We start from the raw sequence: 13,823 nt of genomic DNA on the forward strand, positions 1-13,823 counted from the left end.
TAGTTTTGATTAAATGATTGTTACTTCAGCAATGTATTTTAGTTATTTAGTTAGAAATAATGTATTATTTTTGTTTTGCTTTAAATAGTGAATGTGGAATATGTAAGATATTTTACGCTACGTATTAACAATTGCAGCATTATATAATATTCAGGATATATATTTTAGGTAAATCCAATATAAACAATTAATTAAGTTATATTTTCTAATCTCACTATTACATAAACGACATGCCTTAAATATCCGTGTCGATTTGACCGAAATACTAAATACAGTGCGTCACTATAGATCAAATGTCACTATAAAGAAAAATTTATAAAAAATCCCATTTTAGAATTCTAAGTTCGAATAATTTTAAAAGTAACTACGATACGAACAACAAGCGTTTGTTTTCCATAGAAATGAATAATAAGTACTCTTCGTATAACAAGAGCCCGACTAGGACTAAACCTGAAGATTTGATTATATCTTTTTTATTGATATAATTTATAGATACAGTTTTAAGAAATGGAGTTTAAAAAATTATTTTTTCAATAATCGGTACCACATTTAATAGATAAAAAATACAGTGTATATTAGAACAATCCGAAAAACCTTCCCATGAAGTACTTGCCGTAAAAATAATCTCTTTTTTTTTATAGAAAATGTTCAATTTTTCTAAATTTTTCAATACGACGTTATCGACAACAGACTAGTATTTGTTAACATTAATTACTAGACTTCTCACTGGTTGTGGAGTAAAGTGTAAGATTAGAGGGAAGGAAGCTAGTCATCACCACCCACCGCCAACTCTTGGGCTACTCTTTTACAAACGAATAATGGGATTGACCGTCACTTCATAATACCCCCACGGCTGAAACGGCGAGCATGTTTGTTGCGACCGGGAGTCGAACCCGCGACCCTCAGATTACCATTCGAACGCCTTAACCCACCTGTCCAAAACTGATAAGTGAAGGGTAACTGTGGGAAAATTCAGATGTTAAAAGTTATAAAATGTAAAATTACTCTTTTAAACTTTGTTAAGAAATTGGTGATTGGTTGGTTTTACATTTTATGACGCAAAGCAACAAGGCTATCGGCTTAGACAGTAAACGTCCATTTCCTTAAGTATATATAATTTTTGAGCGGAACATTATACTTGCTTGACTCAAGTGAAGTAAGACGTTGGTGAATGAAGTTATTATACTGTTTATGTTATATTTATTACAATGAGAACAAAAACAGACATTCAAAATATATATACAAGTCCACAAAATCTTAATCAAATTTATTTGAAGAAAATATCCAATTTCAACTGTTTTGTTTCCTAATGGACTTTCTCATGCGGTTTAAAAGAACACCAATTCTACGACCTTTTCATGAAGTTCATTTTCCACTTCATTTCTGCATACAATTTGACAGTGTTAATATAACTTAACACTGGCGATGAAGTAGGAATTTCTATTTCCTCACTATCTTTTCCATTTTGTTCATCTTCTGAATCTCTCACACTGTTACCATCTTGAGATTCTATTGTAGATTTTAAATCAATTCATGAGCTACTATCAGTTTCTGTTAAAACATTCTTTTCAACGTTCAGAAAACTTTCAGCATTCACAGAATCATCTGTATCAATCACAGTTTGGATTTAATTAGAATCATTATAACAAACAACTTTTAAAAAAATGAGGGTATAAAGTAAATATTCCCTATATTTTAAAATTAGGGAAGATAAGAATTTATTTGTTCGTGAGAATTATGTAAAGAGTAGAATTTTCCCCTTAAAAGATAAATATATTTCTACAAATCATGAATCTAATTTAACTGCAAAATTAATGATTTTCATATTTACCTATTACTATAGTTTTCCGTCAGCAAATGGCCCGGCATGGTCAGGTGGTTAAGGCACTCGACTCGTAAACCGAAGGTCGAGGATTCGAATCCCTGTCACATCAAACATGCTCTCCCTTTCACCCGTGGGGGTGTTATAATATGACGGTCAATCCCAATATTCGTTGATAAAAGAGTAACTCATGAGTTTGCGGTGGGTGGTGATGACTAGTTGCCTTCCCTCTAATCTTACATTGCTAAATTAGACGCGGATAGCGCAGGTATCCCTTGTGTAGATTTGCGTGAAATTCAAAAACAAATCATCGCAGATGGAGGAAGAGGTCAAAGAGTACCTGACCCTCCAGGTTACATGTGATTACCCAAATCCCGATAGAGAGCGACCAAAAGTACAGTCAATCGTTCTTTCGAATAGCGACCTCTGGAATAATGACGGCACAAAAAATAACAGAATATATTTAACCAATACTTACTGTAATAAAATGTCCGAGAATTATTAATTAAATAAAAAATTAGTATTTAATCAAAAACATTTTTTCTGTCTTACTCAGGTTCTAATTCTACTTGTTGATAGATGAGGTAGGCGGAATATAGTTTTCCGTCCGCGTTACGCAGGTTCCGCCATATAGAGGGCGTTTTATAAGAGAAATCTTAAGATAATGCTGTGAAATTTTGATATTTCCGGCTTGTACACGCTTCCACCATACGCAGTTTCCGGCTTAGACAGGTTTTACTGTATTATGTAATTGTGTTATATGAAATATAAAATAGAGAGAACCACAAAATGTTTTATGATTAAAGTACACAAGTAGACGCTACAAAGAAACAAACATTTAAGGTTGAAAGAATACATAATTTATTGGCAGTGATAAAAACAAATTGTAAGATTGTGTGATATTCTGAAGTGTGTTAAAGTAATAATTTAAAGTGTTTAGTTATTTTGTGTTGCTTTTAAATGTAGGTTTAGTTACATGTAACATCCATTGTATGTGTTAATTTTTGTATTTATTTCGTTGATGAGTTTAACTTCCATATGTTTATCTCTTTAAGATATTTAAGAAAATTTAAGTGGGTTTTGTTTTTCTATTTTTGATGTTCCGTTTTTGTATAGGAAGTGTTCTGCTGGGGTGGTTTAGTGTTAGCCATACGTATATAATGAACTAATGTGTTTTGTGATGTGAGTGTAAAAAGGTCTTCCGGTTTCTCCTATAAGTTTCTATGTAAGATCTATTGTCAAAAGGTAAAGTAAACTCTTTTATTTCTCAGTCACTTCACACTGACAAAGAATTGGTTTTTTTTTATATATAGTCCAGTGAAAATTTAATTTTTTCAAACGTTTCGACTATTTTACGTCCTTTCTAAGGTTTATTTCCTCATCTCTCCACACAATTTCTACTTTTTTCCCATATATCCTTATTTGTGAAAGATGTAGACATATGTGTATGAGAGCTAAGCCTTGAGTAGCAGTGTTTATTTGTTTGTAACATAAAGCTATACATAATCTGTGTTCTTCCTACCACATGTATCGAAACCAGGTTACTACGAACTTACAATGTTGTGTTACATTTTCTGTTATTGTTTATTAAGATTTTATCAGTATAACTGAGATTACTTCAAAAATAAAATAGTAAGGTTAAAAACTATGCCACCACTAATTTGTTATTACAGCTCAGAAGGTAACGATTACACGAGCACACGCCCACTGTAAATAATAATTTACATCTGTCTTGTAAACTGATAGATAACAAAACACTTGGAAATTTAATCATTAGAAGCCTCGAAACCTGCAGGTAATAAAGGAGTATAATTATTTTATAGATTTTTAGTACACACACATAAAGCAATCTATTCAAACGTTTCAATTCTGTACGTCTTGGGCCGAGCCTGGCCAAGTGGTTAAGGTATTCAACTCACAATCTGAGAGTCGTGGGTTCGAATTTCCAGCAAACCAAACGTGGCCACTCTTTCAGCCTTTGAAGTGTCATTATGTGACCTTCAATATCACTATTCGTTAGTAAAGGAGTAGCCCAAAATTTGGCGATGGTTGGTGATGACTAGTTTAGATTTTACACTGAGTTAGTTTGTCGGTAAATAATTTGACTTAAGTTTAAGTAATGATAACTTCCCACTGTTGTTCTTTTAGTCAGTTCAGGAGGCTTAAGAATTATAGCCAGAAAGTTGTGGTTATACATACCTTGACATACAAGAGAAATGATTAATAAATATTCTGTCAAACGTTCCTCTAAGTATTTACAACGTTAAAATCAGAGGTTCGATTCCCCTCGGTGGATATAGTAAATAGCTCTATGTGGCTTTGATCTAAGAAAACACACACATACGCAGAGTCGGGAAGTTTTTTTCGCAAGTTGTCACCCCAATGCGCTATTTTATTTTACTTCCTGATGCGTCAGGTGAATATAACTTGTCTTATACTTACGAACTGCCTCCCCCGCTGGTACAGCGGCAAGTCTAGGATTTACAACGTTAACATTAGAGGTTCGATTCCCCTCAGCGGGCTCAGCATATAGCCCGATGTGGCTTTGCTATAAGAAAACACACACACAAACTTACGAACCGTGTAAGATACAGAAATAATGGTAACTGGACGGACCGTAAGGTTTAATATCCAGCACTGTCAAGGACTTGGAAGCAATGTGAAAATAACAGATTTATGGCCAGTAAGAACCATACCCACATATTTTGCTTTCCCTGTTCATGTAAAATTAGACTTGAAAGACTTACTTGGAGGACTGAAAAAGGCGTTAGTGACCATGTACTCCCTCTCTAGGTGAGTATCGTCATGAGGACTGATGCAGAAGATAAGTGATTCTGAGAAAACGGAAAAAAAGCGCAGTAGCTTTGATGACTTTCCTATAAAAACAGTTATTTATTCTATTCTGACATTTATTTTCCTTTGGAAAACTGTTTACATTTCTTTCCAATAAAATCCCTAATGCGTTTCGTGGACTTTTGTTTCTAGTGATTCTGAGGTTACGGCTGATTTTTATTTTATAAGTTTTGAAAACACCGGTGAATCCTTTAAGCTGTATCTATTTATTTTAATATTTAATCTTATATAACAGTTACAGCCTGATATAAATTTTACTGTAATGAGTTAATGTGTTTTTTTAAGAATACACAGATATATATAAATATCTCAACATCTGGGGATTTTGATGTATAGGAGTACATTAAAAGGTTAAGCCATTGATTAAAAGAAAGCAAAAGAAACCTGAAACTGTTTACAGTTTTATCATCAATGTTCAGGTGTGAAATATGTTGAGGAGTGGTCATTGAAGTAATCAATAAAAATCTAACTAATTCCAAACAGGACAAACACCAGAACATTTTTGAATTTCTATGTAACTTCTCTTAAAAGATAGAATTGCTTATAAAGTAAAAAATACAACAAATACTTCACTAAATATACTGATATTTTCCCATAGTTTTCTAGACACTCATATGTTTATTTTCATTCAAAGTTTAAGACAGTTTTTACCATCGCTGAGCTTGTTATTAAATCAGACAACCACTAATATCTACCTGACATGCGCGGTTTCTGTGGAATTGTCCATACGTTGCTTTGTCATCAACATCCGTATAACGTTGACTGAGAAGACAGTGTTTACCTAAAAAAACAATACGAACAACATCTCTATTTAAATTCCCGTCTGTCTGCATCTATGCACATACGAATATATGTGTATATATAAATACAATTATCGTAGTAAATGGAACGAGAAAGTGTACGAGAACCTACGTAAATTATTTATATATACACCAACTTGTAGTGATTTGAGTCGAGGAACCTAATGGTGATCCATGTTTATATATAATAAGTTATACACTAACAAATGGTACAAAAGTCCGGTGTACTTCTCCACACCACACCAAACATGATCGACCTTTTAGCCATGTAGACATTATAATGTGACAGTCAATCCCACTATTCGTTGATAAAATAGTCGACCAAATCTTGGCGGTGGGTAACGATGACGACTTGCCTTCCATCTGGTCTTTCTGCTACATTAGGGACGACGAGCGCAAATAGTCCTCGTGTAGCAGTGATTGAAGACAAATTGTAAGATTGTGTGATACTCTATAGTAAGTGTGTTAAATGAGTTTTGGTTTTCTATGTTTGATGTTCCATGTTTGTATAGTAAGTGTTCTGCTAAGAACAATTTAACAATAACAAACCGTTATGTCTGTTTATTTTGTTTGTTTTGAATTTCGCACAAAGCTACTCGAGAGCTATCTGTGCTAGCCGTCCCTAATTTAGCAGCGTGAAACTGAAGGAAAGGCAGTTAGTTATCACCACCCACCGCCAACTCTTGGGTTACTCTTTTGCCAACGAATAGTGGAATTGCACGCCTTAACACAAATGGCCATGCCGGGCCCCATTATGTCACATTTTAAATTATGATACACAGCGTTATTAATTCATAACATGTTAGTGTAGAATATCCTGTTTGTTATTAACATTATTCATACCTGTTATACTGTTATTTAAAAAAGTTAATATTGAACTTTGACTTCATTCGTAGCTTTTCACACTCAACATGAGAAGTGAAGCCGTCATAAACAGGCGACAGATGAACTGATGGACAGACACCACGGTTTACAGTATGTATAAAACAAGTAGTAAATAATGTTCTCTGTCCAATCACATTCAAATATTGTCTTCAGCTACTTTCAAAGTCGGTCTTCATTGACTGTTGTTGAGATCGAATTCTGTAATATCATAAAAGGGTAAGATAAAAAGTCCGTAAAAGTAAACCACTAAGAAAATTGTACAAAAAACAAGGCTGGAGTATTTAGTATGTCAAGAAATGAGAATTAGTTAACAAATACAATAACAGGATATGGGATTAGAAGCTCAAAACAATAGGTAAATTTTGTATTGTTTACAAATACAAATAATTAATAGGTATTAATTATAAAATTTAGTTCTTTCTTCGCACAGTTCGATTCTTACTTTAAGATTTTTCCTCTTAGTTACTCTTTGCAAATATTCAATAATATGCTTTCATTTTATTGTTGTCTTTCTCTGTTTGTATTGGTTAGAAATGAAGCAATACTTGTCAATCAGTTATAAAGATATGACGTAAGCGAAAAAAAAAACGAAACTAAAGACATATATAAAACAGATGAGTGTGAGGTAGCACTGGGAAAAGACAGATGTTCAAAGTTGAGTTATGAAACGAAAATTTATCCTTTAAATCTAGTTAACAAATTGTACGTTGAATATAAAGGGTTGTTCCTCCCGATCACTTGTACAACGATTTGTTAGTGTACAGGGTGGTCCGTAAGTCCCAACCCATTCAGGAAACTGGCGTGTGATGAGTTACTGAATCTTCAATACCATCCCTTCTCGAGGAAAGGTGATGTTTACGGGCGAGTGTGCAATTTATCGTTCGAGTTGAGCACGAAGTGTTTACTTCTGGGCAAAGGAGAATCCTCATTATTATGAAGAAATTGAATACAACACTCCTTATGTCATGATGTGGGCAGCACTTAATGCGCATCTTGTTATTGGACCTTACGTCTTTGACAGGCCAGTAAACCATACCTTGTATCTAAACATGTCACAACAATGACTTATACCGAAACTCGACGAACTTGTAATCAGAGAGCTGGTTTGGTTTCTACAAGATGGAGCTCCGGCTCATTATGTTCTCACTGTGCGAGATTATCTTAATGACACTTTTCCAGACAAATGGATAGATTGTGGTTCTGTAACATTCCCAGCACCCATGAAATGGCCCGCAAGAAGTTCGGACTTGACAACATCTGATAACTGTCTTTGGGGATATATAAAGGACATTGTGTCCAAACAACATTATAATACTAATGATGAGTTTAAGGCAGCTGTTACCGCAGCAGTTGGAACAATAACCCTGCTATGTTGAGGAAAATGTCTCATAGAACATGGCGTCGCATAATGAGGGACACCACACAGATACACTGGATACGTATGATATATGGATGGGTAGGGACTTGCTGGGCCACCCTGTAAGTAAAGATTGAAATACAACTTGAAAAGTGTTAGTAAAATAAAATATCTATATTAATTAAGTGGAAGTAAACAAAAAAAAAACCCATCTGATCCAGAATATTTAACACAAACAAAACAAGGTAGAACAACTTGATTTATGTTTTAAAGAATTCACTCACTATAAAAAATTATCCGGTAAAATATGTCTTAGATTTTGTAAATAGGTGCTGGCTTTGGTTCAATCAAAAAGGCCCAAAACAACTGAGTTGATAAATATAAGCTTCACTTCGTAATCTTTCCATGAGGCCCAGCATGGCCAAGCGTGTTAAGGCGTGCGACTCGTAATCCGAGGGTCACGGGTTTGCATCCCCGTCGCACCAAACATGCTCTCTCTCTCAGCCGCCGGGGAGTTATAATGTGCGATCAATCCCACTATTCGTTGGTAAAAGAGTAGTCCAAGAGTTGGCGGTGGGTGGTGATGACTAGCTGCCTTCCCTCTAGTCTTACACCACTAAATTAGGGACAGCTAGCACAGATAGCCCTCGAGTAGCTTTGTGCGAAATTCAAAAACAAACATCTTTCCATAAACGTTTTAAGTTTCTGCAATAAATATAAAATGGTAGTTATTTACAAAATCAGTAATTAATCATCTAAGTTGTTATTTAATTAAGCCATGAACAAAGGACTCCTCTTGAAAGAGTTTAGCAAACAAATGTCAATAAGCTAATCCAGTGGAACGTTTGTGAATAAATAATTTATATGAAAACTAAACACCAAACAGTCACAATAAAGATGTAGATCTTTTAACTCTTTAACAAGTGAAAATGAGTACAGGATAGTAAATTCATTAAATATTAATGGTTTAAGAATAGGTACAAGGAATTTGGCTGTTTTATAACTGTGCGTTCTGATTGCAGAAGGTATAGGACATAATGAATGACTCTGTTTATGAACCGTAGGTTTTTGTTTGGTTTGTTTTGAATTTCATGCAAAGCGACACGAGCGCTATCTGCGCTAGCCGTCCATAATTTAGCAGTGTAACACTAGGCAGCTAGGGACCCACCGCCAACTCTTGGGCTACTCTTTTTACCAACGAATAGTGGGATTGACCGTCACTTTATAATGCCCCCACGGCTGAAAGGGCGAGCATATTTGGTGTGAATGAATTCAAACACGCGACCCTCAGATTACAAATCGAATGCCGTAACCACCGAGCCATGAACCTTAGGAAGACCATACATTATACGAGATGGTGATCCATTAGTTGAACGCACTGTCTGTAATGTTTTTTGTTTTGTTTTTTAAAGTCCGTAAGGAAGCGTTAAAGTTAAAGATTAACAGAAAATTTTAGCTGTTAGTAACTTTACACAGTTTAATAATTTTCCTATTTTGTAAATGCTCATGACGAGCAGTCTTCAGTTCTTACATCTACAAATTAAATATACTAAATGTACAAAGTCTAACAGGAAACAATGCTTTTAAAATAAGTCTTACTATTGTTAAACTTTGCTATTTTACTACTGTTACGTTTTCACAGTCTTAATTGCTTTAAGGCAAAACTAATAAGCAGTTTATGTAATGATATAAATATAGTTATTAACATACATGTATCATACCTGTTTTTATAACCTTCTTGTACACACATGTGCATTAATCCAATCCTTGATCAGTAATTTGAACATAATATCTTTAGATGCAGTTCAACTACAAAACTGTTCCAAATAGACGTCATAAAATTAACTAGTTTCCAGAGAAATCAACAGTTACTAATTTATTTAATGTAGTAAAACCCCAGAATGTTTTTATTTTTTCATAAATATAAAACTTTTGCTTATTATGGAACCACTTTCATACACTTCTGAGACTGCGTATCACATTTCTGTTCAAATGTTTTCCTTACTTGCATAGAAACTACCTTTAGTAACACAAAATAAAAACACATGCACTTCTTAAGAACAAACTGTGAAAGAAATTATTTATACAGAACTCAGTTTTAACGATTGTAGTGCAAATTGTTCAGTTGTTGTTGTTGTTTTGAATTAAACACAAAGCTACACAATGGGCTATCTGTGCTCTGCCCACTACGGGTATCGAAACCCGACTTTTCGCGAGGTATGTCTGCAGACATACCACTGAGCCACTGGGCGGCCAAATTGTTTGGAAAGTAATCTAACCACCACATTATTTAAATTGTAGAACCAGCCTCTTGAAAATAAGGTTTTTTATCTCTGGGACAACAATACTTCTTTATCCTTGGTTTCAACTATGAATGGTGATTTTTGATTTTTAACATAAAATATTCTTGATGCTGAGGTATCCACGTAGTATTTCATAAAGTTTCAAAATGACTTGCACAAGTTTGACTCAATCAATCAGAAGAAAGTAAGAAAAGCTATCAGGTTGTAAACAGTTAACAAACAAAAACGTAGCTGTTTATTATTAGAATAATAACAAAAGATAATGCAGGTAAAAACATATATGGAATTACTCTCAAAGCAAGTAATTATGAGGGGTATCTTTAAGAGTGGGATACCGTCGTGTAGAAATTTGTTCTTTTTCTGGTTATTTATATGACAAGCTACACTTTGTCCAACAATGTAACATATATGTATGTACATTCTTAAATCATGATTGTTTAACTATTTAGTGTTTGAAACTTGTAATAGTTTGTTTGTAACTTCTCCTTCCAAGTAAGAACTTTCACAGAAAGTGTTGTGCAGAAACCGGTCATTTAATGTTGAAACAGAATAAGATGAACGTGAAAATGTAATAAATGATTGAAAATTACGGAGTTTTAGACCAGAGCAAATGTCTCAGCTTCTAAATATGGGAAAAGAACAGCTAGTTACGTATTTATCAATTTATTATTTAGCTCACAATAGAGAGAAAAAAAGTGATAAGCTGAAATCATTTGATAAAATATCCATGACTAGAGACTTGTTATACAACATTATTTACACTATTTTATCATAGATTTGTTTCGTCTGATGAGATATAAATATATTTATCTGAGTATTCAAGAAGTGAAATAATTTTAACTGTATTTTGATACACTTGAATGTCATTGTGTTAAAAGTTTTTTGAAACTGTGATTTCGTGATTTCCAAATTTGAAGAGCAATTTTGTTCTTTGAAAATGTTTTCGTGTTTTATATCTATTAAAGTTTTTTTTTCAAATATATAAAAAACAAACTGTTCTTTCAAAGTTTATGATCACTGAAAGTGAGTGTTTTTATAAGAAGATTAATTTTTGTTGTTGTTTGTGTCCCTGATGTTTCAGTATGAGATAGAAACTCATTCCTCTGACACTTTTATCAATTTGATAAACGTTTTTCTCCAGACAGTCCATGTAATTTGTAGTCCTAGGTTTTTAATTTTTATAAATAATAATAATTATGATTCATCTGAAAGTTAAGGTTCTCACGTCAAGTTTGTAAGATGATAACTTTTCAATGTTCTGTGATCTTATAAAATGCATTCTACTCAATATATTTGTGTTCACTGTTCAGTGATAATGTTTGTGAAAAATCACTTTTGTAACAATCAAAACTTCTTTTTGATTAGATATTTTTAAACAACCTATCCCTCATGTATACATTAATGATATATTTTCAGGTGTTGGTAGTTCACACGATAAACTTGGGACAACCTGTTAAAGAAACAGAATAACAACTGAACTAAAAAATCACATAATGCTTGCACTTTGTGACACATGTTGAAACAAATTACTATATATATATATATATTTTTTTTATTGAGATACACTTGTTTTTTCAAACATTGAAATTTTAGGGTGTGATTTGTAGTATGGCATGGATGCTGCGTCTGGTTATCGCAGAAAAGTATATAAATGCCTTCAGTATATTAGCTAAAACAAAAATACATTGTTACTTCCAATTAACATAGGAGATATATCAAGTATGGTTATTCCAGTAAGTAAATGGATTCTATTACTTAGAGTGTTTTTATCAAAGTCCTTGTCTGCCAAATATATCTCTCTCTGAGAACTTGTACCATGTGTGTTATTTGTGTAAAGAAAATACAACTGGACTCACAATAAAAATATATATCAAAGGTCCATGAAGTAATTTAATTTCTCAAATATTTGAGTGTTTCAAGTTTTATTAGAATGTGGATTGTAGAGCATAAACTACACTAAAATAATAGTTTTACGTTGTTTTTTACAGCCCGGTTCTTGACAAAAAATGTAATTTTGTGAACATTTTGTCTTGTAAAGACTAGAAATTAAAATCATGAGTAAAAATTAATAATGCATTATAATAGAGCATATTTTAACTTGAATAATTTTTTTATCTTTTCGAGATTTTAAAACAGTTTTTGTAAATGGTCAAAGTGTTAGAAAACAGTCACATTGGAAAAGTCAAAACATGTAGTAATTATCTATTTCCATTGAATTTGTCTCACATGAAATAAAAGTTATGTAGTCATATGTTTTCTCTCATTAAAATGGCAAAAAATAATACTGAATTATTTATTCAAGTTTCTAGTTTTCAATTAATCGTAATAAATGCCAATAGCAAAATGTTCTCCATTTCTTTATAGTATAAAATTTTCAAGTAAACTTGGTCGTAAGTCACAAGTGTCTTACTCATGGTTATCACTATAAACATCGTCTCAGTGATGGTTGTCACTAGAAACACAGTCTCACTGATGGTTATCACTAAAAACACAGTCTCATTGATTGTTCTCCCTAGAAACACAGTCTCACTGATGGTTATCACTAGAAACACAGTTTTAGTGATGTTTATCACTGGAAGCCCAGTCTCACTGATGGTTGTCACTAGAAGCTCTGTTTTTATTGATGGTTATCACAAGAAGCACAGTCTTACTGATGGTTGTTTCTACAAACACAGTCTCACTGATGGTTCTCACTAGAAGCACAGTCTGACTGATGGTTATTACTAGAAACATATTTTCACTGATGGTTGTCACTAAAAACACCATCTCACTGATGGTTATCACTAGAAATACAGTTTCAATGATGTTTATCACTGGAAGCCCAGTTTCATTGATGGTTCACACTAGAAGCCCAGTCTCACTGATGGTTATCACAAGAAACACAGTCTCACTAATGGTTGTCAGTAGAAGCACTGTCTCACTGATGGTTCTCACGAGAAGCACAGTCTAACTGATGGTTATCACTAGAAGCACAGTGTCACTGATGGTTATCACTAGAATCACAGTGTCAGTGATTGGTGTCACTAAAAACACCATCTCACTGATGGTTATCACTAGAAACACAGTATCACTGATGGTTATCACAAGAAACACAGTCTTTCTGATGGTTGTCACTAGAAGCACTGTCTCACTGATGGTTTTCACTGGAAGCATAGTCTCACTGATGGTTTTCACTGGAAGCACAGTCTCACTGATGGTTATCACAAGAAACACAGTGTCGCTGATGGTAATTCGGTTTAGCTGTAGTTTTGTATTAAATGTTTGAGATGGACAAAACAGTTTTGCGCTGTGGTTTTCTGAGCTTTATTTTGTCTCCAGTCAGTTTACCAGTCGTTTGCTGTTTAAATATAATGTTACTAAAATACCTTGAAAAACGAGTCATACTTTTTATTTTTCCTGGAGATATTGATATTTCAGTTTCTTCAATCATTATTTCTTCATTCGAAGTCTCGCCGTCAACTTTTGTATCGACCTTCTTCCAAGAGTCATTGTCTGTCGTTTCAATTGTGATATTTTCTTTAGATCGAAAAGGGTGAACCTTGTTATCATGCATACTACGAAGGATGTTACTGAAGAATATCGATAAACGATTCATTCCTTTCATTTTTTCGATCTTACAGGTTCCTGAGTTTCTAGGTTCGTTCGTCCACGGAAACTTAAACCTCTAGCTTTGTTTCTTGTGCTCGGCTTTGCATTGACAATGTCAATTTTGTTGTTGAAAAATTCTTTTTTGGAACTGTTGGTCTTTTCTACAGATTAAAGGTAAAAATAAGTAACATAAATTAAAAGCTGATAATCGCGAT

The sequence above is a fragment of the Tachypleus tridentatus genome, chromosome 1 (assembly GCF_004210375.1).
Source record: "Tachypleus tridentatus isolate NWPU-2018 chromosome 1, ASM421037v1, whole genome shotgun sequence".
Classification (NCBI taxonomy): Eukaryota; Metazoa; Arthropoda; class Merostomata; order Xiphosura; family Limulidae; genus Tachypleus; species Tachypleus tridentatus.